The 14,962-nt window shown below is 39.2% G+C and overlaps 1 protein-coding gene across 4 annotated transcripts in view; it reads left to right on the top strand.

Moving 5' to 3' along the window:
• LOC115231264 (monocarboxylate transporter 13-like) overlaps positions 1-14,962 on the top strand; it is a 40,472-nt gene that overhangs the window by 10,123 nt on the left and 15,387 nt on the right. Inside the window, exons 4-5 of one of the 4 annotated variants that reach the window (XR_004997681.1) lie at positions 1-145; positions 1,405-2,960. The exon at positions 1-145 is cut by the window's left edge and continues 601 nt beyond it. The exons of the other annotated variants lie outside the window; for them this stretch is intronic. The gene's annotated coding sequence lies outside the window, so the exon portion shown is untranslated. Of the gene's footprint in view, positions 146-1,404; positions 2,961-14,962 lie in introns of those variants that run through there. 4 annotated transcript variants of the gene reach the window in all.

The raw sequence follows: 14,962 nt of genomic DNA, 5'->3' as shown, positions 1-14,962 counted from the left end.
TTGAATGGATTTTGTCGCGGCTTGTACTCCACATTACGTCCCCTGGTCTTCAAAAAAGTCGTTGGTGTTGAAGCCTACCCACTAGCGATTGGTTATACTTACACTGTAAATGGTATATGTGCAATACCATTGGCAACTCTTGTAGGTAAGTGTGAAAGTCTTCATCTCTTCTGCTCCAGACTTTGTCAGCCGTAATTTTTTTTTTTTTTGTGACCCTGCTTCAGTCATGAATGACCATGGGATTGCTACCTAGAAAGTTACCCTCCGAGGTACAGGTGTGGGCAAGGTTGTTCATGGAAGACCAGAAGTTGCCCATGCATACCAGCCTCCCCTCTCCACGTCACCGATGTTATCCAAGGGAAAGGCAAAGGGGCCGATACAGCTTGGCACCAGTGACGTCGCAGCTCATTTATTAACGTGCAAATGGCTGAGCACTCCACAGACACGTGTATCCTTAACGTAGTTCTCGAGGGTGGTTCAGCCTGACACAGAGTGTGACAAGGCTGGCCCCTTTGAAATACAGATACAACAGAAACAGGAAGAAAGAGTGAGAGAAAGTTGTGGTGAAAGTACAGCAGGGTTCACCACCGACCTCTGCCAGAGCCTCATGGAGCTTTAGGTGCTTCCGCTCAATAATTACTCATAATGCTTGGTCTGGGAATCGAAACCGCGATTTTATGACCGCGAGTCCGCTGCACTAACTACTGGGCCATTGCACCTCCACACACACACACACACACATATATAATCAATAATAATTTAATATTGTGAAGTCCCATGCTGAAGAGGAAAGTGTTCCGGGTAAAGTATAAATTCTACATTCTTTATAACCGAACTAATTCTGAAACGCGTACATGGGTAATCAAATATCGATTGATTTTCGTTATTCTTCATCTCTGCCTACGAGGATTGTTTTCGAGTACTTTGTTTTTGTCCAGGAATCTCTTTTTAAAGTAGAGGAAATAGCTAAGGTTCTCTGGCTGCTATTTCTAAGCTTCGGTATGTGGCAAAGCAAATCTTTGCTGAACTCTAATTATAAAATATATATATATATATAATTTTACTATGTCTTTGATCCTACAGTCAGCTTCATCTGCTTTCTGATTGGCGGCTAACTTGTGATACAGGAAACACAGAGATATTGACTGTTAAATCTATTCACCACAGATAAATTATAAAGACAATAAAAGATAGAACTAAGTATTTTTCTATTAATTTACAATTGCATTCTACATATATGGATGTCTGGATTAACAAAACTACAAAACCGTACACAGAAGACAAATACGGATAACATATACCATTAAAGGTGATGAAACAATGTAAAAGAATGCAATTTTAAATGTCTACATGTGACCTCTGACTTTTTGGCTTAAAAATCTTTTTTCTTTCTTTCTTTTCTAGGTAAAATCACAGACCTCACAGAAAGTTATGACTTTGCTTTTTATCTCACTGGATTATTCGAAATTCTTATGGTTTTGTTATTAGGATCTACATACATACTTATTACTTGTTTGAGAAAAAAGAATCATACATTTAAACCTGAGAATTAGTCAGAAGAAATGAAGCCACATCCTCAAAATGGCAGCACAGGATTCTACAATTCATAAGAAAGTTCTCAGTTGTATACACGGAATATATATTAAGCAATATATCTTACTATATTCAGTTTTGAAGTTCTTGTATTCTGGATTGGAAAAGCCACTTCTCTACACAACAAAGGAACTCTCTATGTGGTCTCTCAATTTGACTTTGACATCTTAAGAATGGTTGAATATAGTACATAATTCACTGGATAATATGCTAAAGGAGGAAGCAGTTACAGTTAAAAAATCGTGGGACAATAAATAAAGATTTATTACAGAGACCTATATCAAGAAAATAAATACAGCAAACACACTAGATGGTTAAAAAATCTTGGAAGCTGAAATTCTAGTCAATGAAATAAACATGACATTTCAAAGATGACAGTACCAAAATGAACTTAGTGATATCTAAACTGGAAACACAAACATCAAAACCTCACTTACCGAAAACCTCACATCTCAAAAATCCTTCCCACATCTGAAGACCTATGAATTCAGATAACAAATCTAAACGCAACCACTTGACACATAAAATGCATATCAAGAAAAATAACCAATACACACACATAAACATAGAATTATAACCAACCTGCAATACAGCATTAACGGTCTAAAAATCACTTTTATGTAACTAAAAGAAACTTCATAATCACTGATATCATTCACTGTCTTGAAACAGACTTTAACGTTTTTATGTAGGTGCTTATCCCGACTCATTAGACCAGGACTTATCCCCTTTTCTGCAGTGTTAAACAAACTAAATAACAAGACCCTTCTCTGGATAGGACACCAGTCCATTGTAAAGTTAACTCCAGCAACTGCATATAATAATTTTAAGCTGTATATACTGGAGTAATCTGTATATCTATAAAAGGCAGGATGTGTGTGTGAATGTAATTTATGCATGTCCACAAATTAGCATGCATGTATCTCCAATTTTAGGAGGACATTCATCACGACCTTAGCTTGATTTTTGTCAACTTACTTTTCCCGAGGCACCCGCGGATAGCGGTAAAAATCGATTTTCACCTATAACTTTTACCAATTTTGAAGTTTGCTAACATGAGTTAAGTCCCCTTTTTGCCATAAGGAATTGAAAGTGTGTGAGGGTGAGAGAGAAGTTGTGTATTGATGTGTGTGTGTGTGTGTGAGAGAGAGAGGAGTTTAACAGCGTCTAACAAAACAAAAAATGTAAAGAGAAAGTGTGTGTGAGGGGAAGAGAGAGAGTTTGACAGTGTCTAACAAAAATGTAGAGAAAGTGTGTGTGTGAGGGAGAGAGAGAGTTTAACAGCATTTAACAAACAGAAAGTGTGTGTGAGGAAGAGTGTAATAGCGTTCATCAAAAATAAAATGTAAAATGTTTTTTTTTTCTTAAACACGAGATATAGTCTTCAAATTTGGGATGTTTTTGAAAGACACTCTATTTTATAATCAGAGTATATATACTTTCTCACACAACAATTAAAATATATTTATTTTAAATCACTTATTTATATATCTGTATATATAAAAGGCAGGATATGTGTGTGTGTGTGTACGTGAATATAATTTATGCACGTCCACAAATTAGCACGTATGTCGCTCCAATTTTAGGAGGACGTCCGTCCCGACCCTAGCTGTATTTTCGTCAAATTATTTTCCCCGAGGCACCTTCGAGTAGCGGTAAAAATAGATTTTCAACCTTAACTTTTACCAATTTTGAAGTTTGCTAACATGAGTTAAGTCCCTTCTTCCATAGCGAAGTGAAAATGTGTGTGTGTCAGGGAGAGAGGGAGAAGTTGTGTTGATGTATGTGTGTGTGTGAGGAGATAGAAGTTGTGTGTTGATGTATGTGTGTGTGAGAGAGAGGGGGAGGGAAAGTGACAGCGTTCACCAAAAATAAAAATGTAAAATGTTTTTTTTTTCTTAAACACGAGATATAGTCTTCAAATTTAGGATGTTTTTGAAAGACTATTTTATAATCAGATTATATATGCTTTCTCACACACAATTAAAATATATTTATTTTAAATCATTTATTTATTTTAAATCGTTCATCTTTCTCCCCACTTTTCACACACACACATTACTTTGGGCGCGAAAGAGTTTATTTTATTTTACGCCGAGGAAAAAAGTGTTTTGTTGAGAACCCATTTATTTAACAGCATAAAAACAAAGAGGAAGGTAACAATTTCTTAGTGAAAATCGTGTGTGTGTTATCTAAAAATTTGCCTGGAGTTTTTCATGGTAAGTTTGAGATTAAAAACAAATGTTTTCCATATTCTTAATCTCCGTATTTTTCCACGTACATTGAAAAATAGATAGTGAAAAGATCAATGGGTATGGGGGGGTGAAATTTCTGAGGCTTCCACCACACTACACCCCATTTTTCGAACCACAAAAAGAGTTTCGTAGCATATTAAGAGGCTAGCATATTAGATTTCACGCAAAAAATCCGATTTTTTTTTCTTAGTGAAAATCGTGCAAATGTTAATCTAAAACCTTTTTCCCATTCATTTCTGTTTATAAAATTCTCTGTACGTAATTTTGCTTTCTCGGTGGTCAAGGCAAATGATGACTGGCAAAGCAACAGTGCCCTAATGTTGACATTGGATACAATGACCTGATCTACAATAATGCGCTGATTGAAATCGAGGACGCCGTGCTCAAAATGGATGGGGCAGCGTTGAACACATTCGGTTTGCCATCCTCACTGCGACAGGACGTTAACACACTCCCACCAAAGTTACTTCTGGAGTTGTCGTATGACGCTGATGGCCTTACGGAGTACCTGAGAATAAATGAACCGAAGTTCTTCCCTGATCAGAGGCTGGTGTACGAAACTGTCGTCAGTGCCGTTGAAAAACAGGCGAGCGGCATATTTTTCCTCGGTGCTGCTAGAGGTACCGGCAAATCCGGTAACACAATTAATACTTGCTAAGATTCGTCGCGAGAAACAAATTGCGATAACCGTTGCTTCCTCGAGAATCGCTGCTACGTTATTGCCGGGAGGTAGGACGTCGCACTCGGCATTCAAGCTGCCTTTATATTTGGTGAGGGCCGAGGTTTCTACCTGAAACATTGGCAAAAATTCAGAGGAAGCTGAAGTTCTTAGATGGTGCTATCTCATTGTATGGGACGTATGCACAATGATCAATAAGGGTGCTCTTGAGGCACTGGACCGGTCACTGAAAGGTATCAGGGATTCTACAGCTTCCATGAGTGGCGTAATTATTGCTTTTAGGAGATTTCCGGCAGACCCTTCTGTCATCCCTAAAGGGAGCCGGGCTCATGAAGTGCGCACATGCCTTAAGTTATCCATGTTGTGGCTCCAGGTTAAGACGTTAAGCCTAAGCACAAACATGCATGTGCACTTGCTTGGTGATAGCACGTCTGCAGCATTTGCTGAAGACATTTTATCCCTTGGAGAAGGCAAGGTCCCTAGGAATGATAAGGGCGACATATCCATCTCTGAACTGTGCAACACCGTGGACAACCCTTCCGATCTTTTGGAAACAGTGTTCCCCAATCTGGAAAGGAATTATGCAAACATCAGTTGGCTCGGTGAAAGAACCATCCTGGCCCAAAAAAACGTAGCTGTCAGTGCAATCAAGCACCAGCTCATAAGCCGAATTCCGGGTGAGGAGCGCATCTACAAATCGATTGACCGGACCTCCGACCCCCAAGACATTATCAATTACCTTCTCGAGTTTCTCAACTCATTGGAGCCAGCAGAGCTTCCACCTCACATTCTTAGGCTAAGGGCTGGGTGCCCAATTATGCCAATCAAAAGCTTGCTTCCGCCTAAACGGTGCAACGGGACCCACTTAGTAATCAAGTCCCTGACGCCTCATTTGATTGAGGCCACCATTGTTACAGGGTGCGGGAGGAGTGGAAATGTTTTCATTTCAAGGATGTAGCTTTATCCCTTGGTGTCAGACATACCGTTTAACTTCCGCAGATCACAGTTCCCGGTGAGACCATACTTCGCCATGTCCATCAACAAATTCCAAGGCCAAGCACTATCGGTGTCAGGCATCCATTTGGGGTTTTCCATTCAATCAGGATAAAAAATTGATAAACCGATTCCTTATAGGATTTCCCACTAAAATTGGCTACACCCCATTTTCAACCATAACTTTAACCAATTTTGATACATTTTGCTCAAACTTGATGCCAGTATTACTTAGGACTCGTGGGGTCTTTGAATGCTTTAAGTTCTCAAAAAAAAAAAAAAGAAACAATCGATGAGTGGAAATAATCGATAAATCGATTCCTTATGGGATTTCCCAATCAAATTGCCTGCAACCAATTTTCAGCCAAACGTTTACCAATTTCAACAATTTCGCTCAAATTTGATGTCGGTATCACTTATTTTGGTTTCAAATAAAACGCTTGATCACTTAATAATCCTAACTTAATCCCGGGTAACGCCGAGCTATACTGCTAGTTTATCTATAAAAGGCAGGATGTGTGTGTGTGGTGTGTGTGTGTGTGTGTGTGTGTGTGTGTTCATTAATGTAATTTATGCACAACCACAAATTAACACACATGTCGCTCCAATTTTAGGAGGACATTGGTCACGATCATGGCTGTGTTTTTGTCAACTTATTTTCCCCAAGACACCCGCTTATAGTGGTAAAAGTCGATTTTCAACCATAACTTTTACCAATTTCCACGTCGGTGAAATCCGTAAGTTTGCTAATATGAGTTAAGTCACCTGTCTAGCAATGGTGAGAAAGAAAAACAAAGGGTAAATTTTTAGATTAACACCTGCACGATTTTCACTAAAAAAAGGAAAAAGCTCAGGTTTTTTCCATAGAATCAAGTATCCTGACCTAATATACTGCAAATCCCTTATTTTGGTTTGGGAAAAAAGGGGGTAAGGCGAGTCCCCTCCACCACCACCACCATCCCGGAATCATTGGAATTTTGTTTTCATTGAATGAATTCCTGTGACCTCCTAATGTGCTACAAAACCCTTTTTGGGGTCCGAAAAACAGGGTGGGGTGAGGTTGAAGCCTCGGAAATTTCATCCCCACCCCATTGATCTTTTCACCCATACGATTTTCACTAAGGAAAAAAATGGAAATCGGATTTTTTTTGCGTGAAATCAAGTATCCTGACCTAATATGCTGCAAATCCCTTATTTTCGTTCGGAAAAAAAGGGGTGGAGCGAGGCCTCCCCCCACCCCTCCCAGTCCCAGAATCATTGGAAATTTTTTTTTTTTTAATGAATTCCTGTAACCTAATGTGCTCTAAAACCCTTTTGGGGGGGTCCAAAAAACAGGGTGGGGTGAGGTGGAAGCCTCGGAAATTTTACCCACTCGCAACATTTTACAGAAATAAATTTTCCAGAGTGTGAATTACATAGTTCGTTATTAAATATATATATAATATATATAGTAGAGAATGTGACATATTGTGTGTGTGTGCGTAATAGCGTGCAAACCTTCTATGTAACCTTCTCCAATGTAGATCTCCGATGTAGCCTCGACCGATAGTACCCCTAGGAGGGGTTAGTTCTAGATCGGGATTAGTCGCTGCCTTTAAGAGGCTCCTGAGCCCCCTTTCACTGGGTTAGCTTAGGCTTAGGTTAAGGCTTAATTGTGATCCGAACATAACCTCTTCCTTGCTGGAAGGGCTCCCAACCCATGGGCCAAGGGGGATTAGATTATGGGGTCGTAGTTTCGAAAGGGCCAGCATGTGCAACCTGATCTCCTCTGCCAGTCAAACTCCGATTTGAAATCACTGGTAATCTGGCTATGTCCCCTAGGGAACTTGTCTCCTCTATCTCTCTCTATATAAACGGCAGTTTGTCTGTGCGTGTTTCTGTGTGTCTGTTTGCTTGTACCCTCACCCTGACCACGGCTTTCAACCGATTCTGATGAAACTTGACACACACATAGCCCAATGTCATAATTCAAAACTAACGCAGCGAAAATTTTGAAAAGTTCCCCCAGTTCGGAAAAAAATCGATAAATTCGACATGGGGTCGAGAATCAGAAACACAAACCGCAAACTGTCTAGGGGACGCAACTCCACCTTTTTTTAACTAAAAAAAAAATTTACCATAATTCTTTTCCATTTTTTTGCTATTTTTTGGCTATAACTCTCTAAAAAATGCTTTATAGTTATTTCCCTTACAAACCTGAGCAACGCCGGGCGATACTGCTAGTATAAATTAAACATGAGACCTGCTGACTGGAGGTACATAATGTCTTCAATAATGGAGGTAAAAATACAAACTTGGTCAGTTTGGTGGTGAAAAAAATCCCTGAAACGTTTCTTTTCTTTTGTTTTTGTTTCACACATCTTTTTTTTTTACCTCCAATCTGACCAAGACCGTATTTTGACTTCAATTAGAGAGGTTACATGTCTCCAGCCAGCAGCTCTGATGAGTAGCCTATATTGCCGAGTGCAATTGTCAATGTGAAACCGGTGGTAAATTTCTGACTGCCATAACCAACACTATACTCTTTTACACTTTTACTCTTTTACTTGTTTCAGTCATTTGGCTGCGGCCATGCTGGAGCACCGCCTTTAGTCGAGCAACTCGACCCCGGGACTTATTCGTTGTAAGCTCAGTACTTATTCTATCGGTCCCTTTTGCCGAACCGCTAGGTGACGGGAACGTAAACACACCAGCATCGGTTGTCAAGCAATGCTAGGGGGACAAACACAGACACATAAACATACACGCACACATATATATATATATATACATATATACGACAGGCTTCTTTCAGTTTCCGTCTACCAAATCCACTCACAAGGCATTGGTCGACCCGAGGCTATAGCAGAAGACACTTCTCAAGATGCCACGCAGTGGGACTGAACCTGGAACCATGTGGTTGGTAAACAAGCTACTTACCACACAGCCACTCCTGCGCCTATATACTACTGAAATACATAAAATGTAACTACACAAAAAGTAATTTCAGAGTGATTTGGGGGTGAACAACTAACCAGTATATACATATATAGACATCTCTAAAGTGACAGAGGATACTAAGTAGTACCAGCATTGCTAGAAATAAGAGTCAAAACAACTCAATAGCCACAGAAGCATTATTTTAATGACCGACAAGAGGAGACAAGTTCCCTAGGGAACATAGCCAGATTACCAGTGATTTCAAATTTTTATGCAGAGCATATTAACTCTCATCGGTGGTTCTTATGCCTAGGGTTAAACTCAACTCACCTTGTCGGCTTATAAGAAAACCATTGAACTCATACACTGATTTCATAAATGGTAAGGGAGTTGAGTTTAACCCTAGGCGCGATAAGAGCCATCGATGAGAATTAAGATGCTCTGCATCAAAATTTGAAATCACCGGTGACCCGGCTATGTCCGCTGGGGAACTTGTCTCCCCTTGTCACTCATTAAGACAGTGCTTCTGTAGCTATTAAGTTGTTTTGACTCTTATTTCTAGCAATGTTAGTACTACTGAGTACCCTGTATCACTTCAATGACGTCTATAAATTTGCCTTTAGGTTGTTAAATTGTTAATAAGCTACCCATATTATTTGTAGTTTTCACTCGTACTGTTTAACACCAGGCGCATTGAAGAGAATATATTCTCGTACACCTATAAGCACAGCCTACCCACGAACTAGCAAAACACATACCTTGTATACACAATATTGTGTGTGCTATGTGGTAAGTAGCATGTTTACGAACCACATGGTTCCGGGTTCAGTCCCACTGCGTGGCACCTTGGGTAAGTGTCTTCTACTATAGCCTCGGGCCGACCAAAGCCTTGTGAGTGGATTTGGTAGACGGAAACTGAAAGAAGCCCGTCGTATATATATATATATATATATATATATATATATATGTATGTATGTATGTATGTGCGTGTTTGTGAGTCGCTTGACAACCGATGCTGGTGTGTTTACGTCCCCGTAACTTATCGGTTCGGCAAAAAAGAGACCGATAAAATAAGTAATAGGCTTACAAAGAATAAGTCCTGGGGTCGATTTGCTCGACTAAAGGCGGTGCTCCAGCATGGCCACAGTTACATGACTGAAACAAGTAAAAGAGTAAAGAGAGTATATATATATATATATATATATATATATATATATATATTATATATATATAAAAGAGTAAAGAGAGTATATATATATATATATATATTATATATATATATACTCTCTTTACTCTTTTACTTGTTTCAGTCATGTAACTGTGGCCATGCTGGAGCACCGCCTTTAGTCGAGCAATCGACCCCAGGACTTATTCTTTGTAAGCCTATTACTTATTTTATCGGTCTCTTTTTTGCCGAACCGATAAGTTACGGGGACGTAAACACACCAGCATCGGTTGTCAAGCGACTCACAAATACGCACATATATATATATATATACTCTCTTTACTCTTTTACTTGTTTCAGTCATGTAACTGTGGCCATGCTATATATATATTATATATATATATTATATATATAAGAGAGAGAGACTGAGTGGACAAAAAGTCACGCACAAAATAAGTTCAATACAATCTGGAATTGTCAAAGATATGCTTCAATTTTTCTAAAAATGAATAAAATAATGAACTCATACATATAAGTGTATAAAAGCACTCATGTTTATATCATAGGCAAACGAGGACTGACTGCTACGGCTGCCAGAACTGCCAGATCATGTGATTTCGTCCTGCCTGGGTTCCTCAGTAACAGATATCCAGTAGCGACATAACAGCCGAATCTCCTTGTCAACGATATATAGAATATCAACATCTACCCAGGCACTAGTAGTGCAAATAGCCAGCGGGTTTATTTGAAAATAATTGATAGCTACAGAAGCAGTATTAATACGAAAAGGCAATCATTATATCCAACTTAACGTAGATGTTGTGTTAGTACCAAGGTTTCCACTCATCAAATAATAAAACACCTAGATTATTTGCTGCAAAAAACCCAGATCCTGTTTTATAATCCCAGATGTTAGGAAATAGGTATATAATTGGTAATCTCTTATTATAATTTAATGATAAAATATGTTATAAGACAAAATGAATACAGAATTTAATACTTACTTTATATCATATGGCAGCTAATTGTCAATTTCGTACATATCCACATCATCTTCATTCATTCCTTCAATGGTGATAGACTCGTTTTCTTCCTTTTTGAAGTTCAATCTACGATGACAAGACCCACCTACAACGTCTTTAATAAGTTTAGCGTTCGGCTCCCAAGAAATGCATAATGTTCCCTTTCTTGTAATTGCTTGTTTAGCGAGCAGACGATCGGTAATCGTTTCAGCCTTCAACCTATTAGTGAACTCTGTGAAATTTACTCTACACACACTGATGAATGAGGTAACACCGTTAAATTAGTCATGAATTGTAACTGCCTCTCAAATTTAGAGTGGTCAAACCCGTCTTTTAGATTGCGTATGGAATACTAGAGTTCAGGGATGCTTTTTGAGGAAACTGGAATATTTTTATATTGCCGAAATAATCTCCACACATCGTCTAGTTCATCAAGTGTGTTTTCTAGTGCAATAGCTGGAAAGTTTGATACCAAGGGAATTGTCGACTTAGGAGAGTTAGTGAGATCGCGCGCTACTTTTGAATCAAGTATTTCTAGAAGGCCAAACATTCCAGCTTCATCAAGAGGAAAGCGCATTTTTATTTGAGAGCATAATTCTATTAAAAATCACTTTTGAATTCAGCTGAGTCACCAACGATGGGATTTTGTTCTAGATATCTTATCGCGTGTCCACCGAGGTAAACATCACTGATACCTTTGTGATTTGTTGTGTTATTAAGATCAGTATCTGATAATTTAGATACAGCTAAAACGTCTTCTTTTATAAAGCAACCAAGGATACTTTTATATTCGCTGGATGCGAGTGTATGCAACAGATGCAGTCGAAAGTGTTCCGATTGAAACTCGACATTAAGAGCATTTACTTTCTTTAATATATAATGTAAGAAGAGCAGATTTGCTTCGTCCTTTTGTTAATCATTGTTTCATAGAGATCCTTTTTGCTCCGTCCACTTTTCCTACTTTAGCCTCACACTGAAAATAAAGAACAAGGGCATTCCATTGCTCTATTATAAAGTTAATTACATTTTCACGCGACAACCATCGAGTTTGCGAAAGCTTTGGAATCTTTTTTCTTTTGTGCCAACAACACTTTTTATCATATTGAAGTCGTTTTGACGTTTACCACTTCGAGAAAAGTAAGAAGTCCTTTAAAAAGGATTTGAGATACGAAGGTAACACCTTCACTGCATGACTTGAACAAAGTGCAAACGAATGGCAAACACAGCCTATTGTAAATACAGTCGGAATATCGTTTCTTAATAAGTTTTGAAACCCGCTCTTGTTACCCATCACTGTTGAGCAATTATCGCTGGCAAATCCAAGTATGTTGCTCATAGATACATCTTCTTTTGTAAACGTAGACTTGACAGAATCGTACAAACCCTGAGACGAACCATTTTCTATTGCAACTGCATCCAGAAGAGTATCCTTGACATTAAGCGATTGTTCATCAAAAAAGCGAACAACTATTGCTAAGCTATGAAGAAAGGTAAAAAAAGAAGAGGGAGAAGGGGCATGATGCTAGCATAGCTAAGTGTTAAGTTAGGGCTGGATCGTAATTAGGAAAAATTATAGAGACTTTATATAAAGGGCAAAAGAGGAATAAAATATGTGCCTACATGAAAAGATTACGCCAGAGAACCTAATGAGTAATGAGAGGTTGTATTGGTGAAGGATAGTGAGCAACTCCCATGAACACAATTTACGGGGGAGCCTTGCAGACTATGGACCAGGATAAGATATAGGGAATATTTCGAAACTTGAGGTTATGTATGTGTATGTAGCTAGGGAGGTTGAGAGTTTAACTCCTCGATTTGAGAACAAATTTATTTGATCTCGGTAGCAGCTCTTGAAATCAACAGTATTACCAATGAAGACCCTAGCTCGGTGGGAACGTAGTGTTATTACCCGACATTTATACACTACATTATAGCGTAAGCAGAAACCATCCAGCGGACAATGTTGAGAGACCCCTCAATTGGCGATTTTCCCACCAGCGGTGGGCCTAGGATTGATCCCTATTCCGTTCCGATTTATCTAGTCTGTTGTCTTTAAAGAAAAACCGGAGGTGCTATCATTACCAGTATTGGGCTGACACAGCATGTCACCGCTGTTATGTATGGTCAAGTTGCTGGTAGTAGGAGCAGTAGTACCATGGTTGGTATTATTGAATCAGGTAGGGTTACCAAGTGTTGTATTATTATTATCAGGTGGGTTGGTATGGGATCCAGGAGGATAAAACGTAAAGTCCACCGTAATGTGGCTTAAGTTGCGTCTATTAGTGGGGGCAATTACGGATCCCAAATTTGGTGTTGTTAGATAGGATTTTATTTGGATTTTAATTGTGGATTTATTAAAGGTAGGTTAATATTTATGTTAAACGATTGTTCATCAAAAAAGCGAACAACTATTGCTAAGCTATGGAGAAAGGTAAAAAAAGAAGAGGGAGAGAGAGAGAGAGAGAGAGAGAGAGAGAGAGAAGGGGCATGATGCTAGCATAGCTAAGTGTTAAGTTAGGGCTGGATCGAAATTAGGAAAAATTATAGAGACTTTATATAATGGGCAAACGAGGAATAAAATGTGTGCCTACATGAAAAGATTACGCCAGAGAACCTATTGGGGCTCAGGATTTTGAAGAAAAGCTTGGACAGAGCAAAGTTCACCCAGTTTGATACAGTGCTCTTTCCATCTATATTGTAAGGATTACTAAAAATGGCGCTGATTTTCGCTAATGATGTTAGTAATAGGGACATTTGGGTAAATAATGCACCCCAGAAAACCCTGCTGTTCAATAAAGGTTCGGCCTGGGTCAAATAAACTGATCCAAAAGTCTCCTTTGATGTGGCAATAGGAGAATTCGACAGCGCGGATACCTGCGACCTTATAGGATCATGTATACATGACACCTTAAGTAAGAGATGATGTTTTAAGCATCTCTTGAAGTGCGAATGGGCACACCCTGGGGAAATTTAAGAAAGCCTTGATTCACACACTTAACTCCCTCGGTTTTAGATAGATAGATAGATAGATAGATAGATAGATAGATAGATAGATAGATAGATAGATAGATAGGCAGACAGACAGACAGACAGACAGACAGGCACGCAGACAGATGCTGAAATGCCCTATCGCTTCGATTAATGAGGATTCAACAAGACACATCTGCACCATTAATGGTAATTACAGTGTTCTTACTAGGTCTGTGAAGAACGACCATCACTCTGTGGAAAGGCTATGTGCCTCCAGCCAGCATGTCTGGCGAGTTGCTTTTATTGCTAAGAGTGACGATAGGCATGAGACCAATAGTACCTTTCTGACTGGCCCTAACCAACGACTACTTTATACAGGGTGTCCCATAAAGGGCACCGGATTTGAAAGGTGAATAATTAAAACGAATTCTTATAAACATGATTATATTCTGCATATTTCTAACGAGTTGTGTCTCCCGTTTAGGTATGGAGCACAATGTCGATCATATGTCCAACTGCACTGAGTCTGCATACATTTATGCGCTCCTCGAAATTTCCGATAACTCTCTCACAGATGTGTGGATCGATACCTCCAATCACACATCTGATTTCAGCCTTGGTGGTCATTGCTGGTCACCATACAAGGATATCACAAATTGCGGAAAATTTTCCTGGAGTAATACAAGCTTTTGGCGCGAAGTGTGACAGGTCGATTCATCCTGCTAAATCTCTGTATCTTCCAAGTTCGGCCATAACTGAGTGGATATCATCTCTCGGTAACGTTCTCCATTAATGGTAACTGCATTCCACTCATCATTTTCAACGAAGAACGGTCCAAGCGCTCCACCTGTTCAAAAACCTCACCACACAAGACACAGACGATGCATTTCAGGCATGAAAATCCTCATTATTTGAGGACTTTCATTTCCTCAAATCTTGCAGTTCTGTTTATTGATAAATCCATTCAAGTGGAAGTGGGCCTCGTCACTGAAGATGATTTTCTTCGCAGAATTTTCTTCAACTGCAAGTCTCTCCACAACCAAATCAGCAAATTTCCTCCGCCTCCCGTGGCCAGGTGGCTGAAGATGCTGCTGCGTAAGGTGAATTTTGTACGCTTGCATATGGAGATCTTTATGCAAAATTCAATGTAATGAAGTGGTCAAGATGCACAATATCGTTTAATGAATGCAGGAGTTGTACGTGAGTTACTTCGCATTTCATATTCGGATAGGGTAGTAACTGGACGAGCTTGGATTGCGTGCTGTGCACGATTCAGAAATTGTTCAGGGTCAAATAATATAGCTTCTCCGTGAAGAAATACGAGGGAGAGAAAAAATGAGAATAACATTCAAGAAAACAGAAAGGG

Source organism: Octopus sinensis, unplaced genomic scaffold (assembly GCF_006345805.1).
Source record: "Octopus sinensis unplaced genomic scaffold, ASM634580v1 Contig18001, whole genome shotgun sequence".
Classification (NCBI taxonomy): Eukaryota; Metazoa; Mollusca; class Cephalopoda; order Octopoda; family Octopodidae; genus Octopus; species Octopus sinensis.
Note: the sequence above shows the minus strand (reverse complement) of the source record. Positions and strands in the feature narration are given on the sequence as shown.